The sequence below is a fragment of the Pseudorca crassidens genome, chromosome 10 (genome assembly GCF_039906515.1).
Source record: "Pseudorca crassidens isolate mPseCra1 chromosome 10, mPseCra1.hap1, whole genome shotgun sequence".
NCBI lineage: Eukaryota > Metazoa > Chordata > Mammalia > Artiodactyla > Delphinidae > Pseudorca > Pseudorca crassidens.
In genome coordinates this window covers 8,991,223-8,998,399 of record NC_090305.1, presented here as the reverse complement: position 1 = coordinate 8,998,399, position 7,177 = coordinate 8,991,223, and positions in this window count along the sequence as shown.

Sequence of the window (7,177 nt, the reverse complement as noted above, 5' to 3'; positions counted from 1 at the left end):
ATTCATGTCATAGCTCATTAGCCTCCCATTCTGTTTTCTATCTTAATTTTTATTTTATTACATGAATGTAACATGAATACATTTTCCATTTTGGAAGCCTTAAAACATTACCTATAAGTGACTACTGTTGGGAGAAAAGCCTAAAGTCCATTGTAGAATTCTACTCAAATTTTGGTTTTGTTCACTTGTGCTACAAGAACACATTCCTTTCTAAACACATTACTTGTTAGTAATACTGTTAGAACAAACACCCACCATTCTCATGGAACAATAGGAAAAGTAACAATAAAAGCAGCAATCACGGGCTTCCCTGGTGGCGCAGTGGTTGAGAGTCCGCCTGCCGATGCAGGGGACACGGGTTCGCGCCCCGGTCCGGGACGATCCCACATGCCTCGGAGCGGCTGGGCCCGTGAGCCATGGCCGCTGAGCCTGCGCGTCCGGAGCCTGTGCTCCGTGATGGGAGAGGCCACAACAGTGAGAGGCCGGTGTACTGCAAAAAAAAAAAAAAAAAAGCAGCAATCACAAGAGGGCTCTTGGTTTCACACCCTCGCTGCTTCCTCCCTTCCATCCTCACCTCTCCAGAGGATGACAAGGAGAAGTAAGCTTGGTGGTGACAGTGTTGGTCTGTATTTTTTAAGTAAGGTGGGGCTCATCTATTAAAAGGCAATGAGACTAAGGAATCAGTCTCTTCACTTTCCCCTCTGGCTCTGACCAAGATGAAATTATGCAGAACTAAAGTTCCCTTCTCATGGACTGTCCCAAAGCCTGGCCTGGCGGGGGGACGGGACAGGCAGGGCAGGTGAAAGTGATGGGAGGTGAGGGAGCAAGACCCCCACAAGCCCATTTGGTTGTGAACCTAAGCCACCTGCTCTGCCCCAGCCTTTATAAGTCATAAAGTTGACATTTTTGTGTCCATCCATGTATTCATGTTTTACATAGTGGAAAACAGGTGTATTCTTTGCTGGCCCCATAAAACCCAAGCATCCCCTAAAAACCTTCCCCACAATCCTCAGCTCCTCTCCAGTGATGCCCAGTATCATTCCATGCCTTTTCCTGTGCTTTTCCATAAAGAGCTATGACTCCAAAAATCTATACTTCGTTTGTTTATGTCTCTCTATACATAATTTTAAAATAGATTTATTTATTTTATTTATTTATATTTGGCTGCGTTGGGTCTCCTTTGCTGCGCGCGGGCTTTCTCTAGTTGCTGCGAGCCGGGGCTACTCTTCGTTGCGGTGCACGGGCTTCTCATTGTGGTGGCTTCTCTTGTTGCGGAGCACGGGCTCTAGGCGCACGGACTTCAGTAGTTGTGGCATGCGGGCTCAGTAGTTGTGGCACACGGGCTTAGTTGCTCCACGGCATGTGGGACCTTCCCGGACCAGGGATCAAACCCATATCCCCTGCATTGGCAGGTGGATTCTTAACCACCACGTCACCAGAGAACTCCCACAAGCATAACTTTTATATCTCTTCTCTCAAGTACTTTGCTGACTTGGGAGACACACAAATTAAAAACAAAACCAAATACTCCTAAGCATAAAAATTCTCCTTATCATGTAGCCAACTCATTAGAGGTTTAGAGTGAAGGGATGTTGGATTGTCCGTCATTGTCTACTGGTGTCTAACTTTCATTTCCCCCAAATAATACCAATAAGTATAATAGTAATAATAGTAAGAGGTAACTGTGATTGAATGCTTATTACAGGCTAGGTAGGCGCTTTCCCAAACACCCATATGAGATCTCATTTAATCCTCACGCTGACTTCTGAGGCTGGTGTTCTTGTACCCATTTTATAGATCAGGAAATTGAGATACAGGGGGGCTCAGTGACCTCACATTTAGAAAGCTCATAGGTGGAGGGGGACAACTATAATCTCAGGCACCGTCTCTCCAGATCCCGTGCTGGCAGCCAGTGCGAATGTGGCCACTTTGTACTTTTTTAAAGGATGTATTTTTCCTGTTTGGACATTATTCTCCACATTTATTAAATGAGGAGATTGAAGGAGTTAGCTTGAGTTTGCTTTTTACACCTAAAATTCTGTGATTCTTAAAAACACACCCAAGACTTAAAAAAAAAAATTACCTAGAATTGAACCATATCGCTCTCTGACTAATCAGCTGTTTTCAATCCCCACTTAAGCATCTAATTTGAATCTTCTCCTATCCTACTCTGGAGTAAGCTGCCAGGTAATGAAAAACGACCCCAATTCCAGAATAACTAGAGATGCTGAGAGACACCAGCCTAATTCTGCTGATGGGTTCCTCAAGCCTCTGGGAGGTTTAATCTTTATCCTACGCTGGTCTCTGGGCAGGTCTGGGGACGCCTGGGCCCAGCTGTGATGTCTGCAAAGAAAACCCTTGGTGCCCACTTGCTGCTAGGCCCTACCAAGGATAAAGGTGACCACAGGACAGCCCGGGGAAATGGGTACCTTCCCTTTGGGAGTGTGCTCCATCATCTGCAAATGTCACACACACCTTTTTTGCCAGCTGACAGCCCCTCTTCTCCTTGAAAATGAACAGGGATAACTTCCCCTTTTTGAACGTTTAGACAGAAGAGTTCATGTAAGCTGCTAGAAATCACCTATTTGGTTTATTCATCTTACTTCGGCTTTGTCTGGTTTTCCTGCAAAGCAAAATGTTAGAAAACATTTTTAGCCTAATGCAGCATTTTAAAAAGGGTATCAGTGGTTTTCAACATAGTCACAGATAAAGATCTGACCATGGTCTTGCATGTGGTAAGTGCTTCATAAGTATTTGTTGGATGACTATCAGTATCTGTCCTATTGCAAAGCATTCAAAATCACTGAAAAACTCTAACAGTCAGAGCTAACATTTATTCAGATAATGTTATGCACCAGGAATTAACCGTTTTACATACTGTCTGCTTTAATCTTCCCCCAGACCCTGTGTGGTGGCTACTCACTTTTGCCCTAAATGTCAGATGAAAACCTTGAGGCATAGAAAATAAATCATTTGACAATTAGCTGATAAGTCATTGACCTGGAATTTAAATTTAGGCAATCTCTTCTTAAGATTGTCTGTTTCCGTATGCAATATGTTACTTGTTTCCATGTGTAATATTTAAAAATAAGAACAGAAAATTAAGCTTATGTTTTGATTGACAAACAAACTATAGGACATCAGTACTATCTGTGCTAATAACATTGTTGCAATGGGTAGATCATGAACCTGAGATATGTTCTGCAAATCCCTTCTCCCTTGTCCATACCCCACGTGATCATAAATTTGTAAGATGATTTACAGCAATAAGGATACAATCTTATGGCCACTGAACTAAGCCTTGAGCAGAGACTGAACCAAAATTCAAACACATTTCAGCCAACAGATCTAAGGTTCCCTAACTCTGGACTGAATTAATGAGATGTGGAGGTTTTACAAATCATTTATTTACAAACCTTTCACATCACAGATCATTTACAAATACTTTCAGCATGTATTCTACATGCCGCAGAGAGAGCTATTTAAATAGCAACATAAAAACAACAGCAACGAAAGCTTTAAGTGCCTCTGAGAGACAGTAATGAAAGTCTGTTATGAAATATTTAATCTATTTTGGCTGAAATTCTAAAGAATATATGTCCTTACCTACCTATAGCAGAAAGTTTAAATGTTTTGATGCCTGAATCTGTTTTGTCTTCCAAACCCCTCTTTTTTTGAAGGATTTAGAAAAATGACAACAAAGAGTTCGCAGGAATTTGTTTAGCTACAAAACAAAACAAACAAAACATTTTCCAGGATAGGCCCCTGGGGTCCCTGTGTCAGTTCTGATCTTTATCTCCATTTAAAGGACCTTCCGAGCATTGACCTGAAGGCATTCAGGGCTGCTTAAGCATCAAAGAGGACTGATGCACCATGTACTGAACATTTTACAACTATTTCCAACAGAGGCCGAGACAAAGAAAAATATATTTTATTAAACATTTAACTTCATGGCCATTAACAAAAAAAAGTCATTAATAATTTGGATCTGAAATTCATCTTTAAAAAAGTAAGTTTAAAAAATTATTTTATTTTTCTCCTCATAGATTAGTTTTTGGAATTCAGTTTCTTATCATCAAAATGATGAATTCAAAAGGTTGGAGCCCCTTTCTTACTATGAAGTGATGTCAGTTATTTTATTAGAATAGTTAATATATTCTTAATGAAGACTGGATCTTTCAATCAATAATGATTACGATTATACATGGCTGGTTATAAACGCAGACTCTGCTTGAAATCTTAAACTACTTCTAAGGAACCACTTTTAAGGAATATAAGTGTCAAAGTAACAAAAAATGTCTCACTGTATAAGGTATAAAGATGTTCTGAAATAACTAAATTCAAATGTATCAAAGGATACAACTGTTGAATCAAACCCAGTCTTAACATTTGACCCTTCAGGGGAAAAATAAGCCTTGCTATTAGCAAAGAAAACTAGGCATGCCTGGCTAATTGACTGATCCCAAAGCTGGCTTTTCTTTCCATGACTGACCTTCAGGAATGTGAAGTCTTCTTGTCTTTCACCTACAAGGTTTCCTTAGATCCCATTTGGCAACATTCATAGGTAAATAACTAAACACGCTGTCTTTCAAGTAACTGAAAACAATGAATGCAAGATGTCTTGTCTCAAGCAAAACCAACTTCCAACAAGTGTCTATTGGTCTTTATATCTTTATAAAACCCACGAATATCTGAACATCATAAAAGGTATCTAATTTTTCACTTCTATATTCCAGATACCAAAATTAAGAAAAAAAGTTAAATTTTATATAGTTAACCTCTATTGGTTTATCCTGAGATATGGAATCATTTGCTAAATAGATCAATTATTTTCCTCACGGCTTTTGTAAAAAGAATTTATAAATGTCTTCATTTCCTTTTAAATTCCTATCTTTGCTTTCTTTACATTATTTTTAAATCGGTACCTTGGAAAAATAGTACAATTTGATGTCCCCTCTCATAAGAGAAATATATTTAAATAATTTTCCTTTCTATCAAAAGTAATGGAAAATTGTTCTATTTCTTTCTGGAAATATTTCTGAAAGGATCAAGTTCAGAGACTTAATAACATTATGTTATGCTGTGCTCAGACCTTGTCTACACCCTAAACAATGTGAATCCACACTCAACTCTCCTCCTTTCAATTTAACTTTTATCATCATAATATGATATGTAACAGACTTTTTTCTCAATAATGAGTAATAATTGAAACCTAATACACTTTGGAGATTTACATATTTTATGCTTGATTAGAATTGTCACTTTAGATTGCCATTTATCTCCTGCTATTTAAACTAAATATTTCCTCACTAAATATTTTTATGACTCCTATTATATCAATTATGAGAAAGGGTATAGAAAAAGGTTATAAAATCTATTAGCTATACAAATATGCCTGGCACTGGACATGTTCATTTCAGTAAGAAATTTAAATGGGATGATTTATGAATACTAAGTAGACTTTCACCTAGAAATGAATACAATACAACCCAATTACTATAAATCATTACTGAAAGCAGCATGGTAGAGTGGAAAAAACAGACCTAGTTCTAAATCACAGCGTCACTACTTAACTAGCTTTGTGACCCTGAGACATTTTCTCAAACATAAAATGCGGATAACATAATATGGTATTCTTTGCAATTGTTAAAATTAGAAATACTGCGTTATATATAATGCGATTTACCCATAAAATACCATTATGGTGTCAATGGAGCATAACTGTGTATAATCTCAAAACTTAAATCTATACGAATACCTTTAAAGAAAATTTACCTAATTTTGAAAACTAATTTATCATATCCTGTTAAACCAGGAGATTTTCACATTTCATTTGAGGTTTCATCATAATTACCTGAATTCATTACGTCTTCTCAGAATTAGGTGTATCACCTGAGTGTGGGAGGGGGGAATAAAATTTTAAACTTCCTAGATCTTTAACTTCCGTTCTTCCATCATTTCCCCAACATGCACTCCCCACCTCTGCCACAATCAAGTGCCTCAAGAGAATAATTCTTCAGCGCCCTGAAATAAATCCTTATTTTCTAATGTAACCCTCAAGCATTATGGAATAAGAGAGCCCTAACTTCTCAGACAACAAAAGCAAGGCAATAAGAAAACTTTTGTTATTTTTCAGGGGGACTTTTAATTTAGAAAAGACTCAAACTACAAACTAAGCCACACTTGATCCATGACTTTGACAGAAACATCGGCTTGGTCTTTCTCCCTGATGTTAAAATGTGGGCGGATCACTGACTGGTCAGACTCTTGGGCTCTTCTTAGCTGCCTCTGTGCTTTGCCAGAGTACATCTGGTCCCCAGCACCCGAGCTCTTGGAAGTCGTGCTCTTTCAGAACTGGCTTCAGAATAAACTGGAGGGAAGAACACTTACACGTTTCCTCCCTGGTCGATCCTGCTATATCTTAAAGGATTGCTGTGAATAATACTAGAATTTTTAATCTTGCAGTCTCCCTTGACGATAACTATGTTCCTAATATTTATTCCTGGTTCTTATGCAAATGAGTTTTAGTTTGTGAGCCCTGAATGCCCACTAGCTGCTTGCTGTGAGGTTAATCCTGGTTTTACACAAAAATTAAGGGAGACACAGGATTTCCCTAGTAGTCTGACTTCTTTTTTGATAATCCCCAAACTCTCTCCCTTACTGAAAGAAAAGGTAACTTTCTTATTATTAGTTACTACAATTATTCCTTATATTTCTGCTGCTGGGACTCTCCTGATGTGACTTCGTGGCTGAACCATCAGGGTGAACCATCTGGGCTGTTCTGCCTCCAGGACTTGGTGGCCTGGAAATGCACTCATTTGTCTCTATCTTGTTCAAGCTTGGAGTCCAGAAATCCCCGTCAGAAAGGATACTCCCATGATGCTCTGTTCATGAGGGTATAGAGTGTGGATGCTTTTTACCTGGGTCTAAGTATTGTATTTCTAATATCTCCAAAGTGATGCTTTGGGGAGGGGGTGAGGATGGCATGTGCTGAACTTTGTATAAAGGAAACGGCAACATTTAAAGATACAGTTTAATTTTTCAACACAAGTGGCAGAGCATCTGCTCATGTCATCTCTCCAGTAAGTCCAGTCTTCTTGGATGCTGGTCCTTATTTATTTGGATCATCAACAAATGTCTCCTATAATATATTGAGTTCACCAATTAAAGAGATACT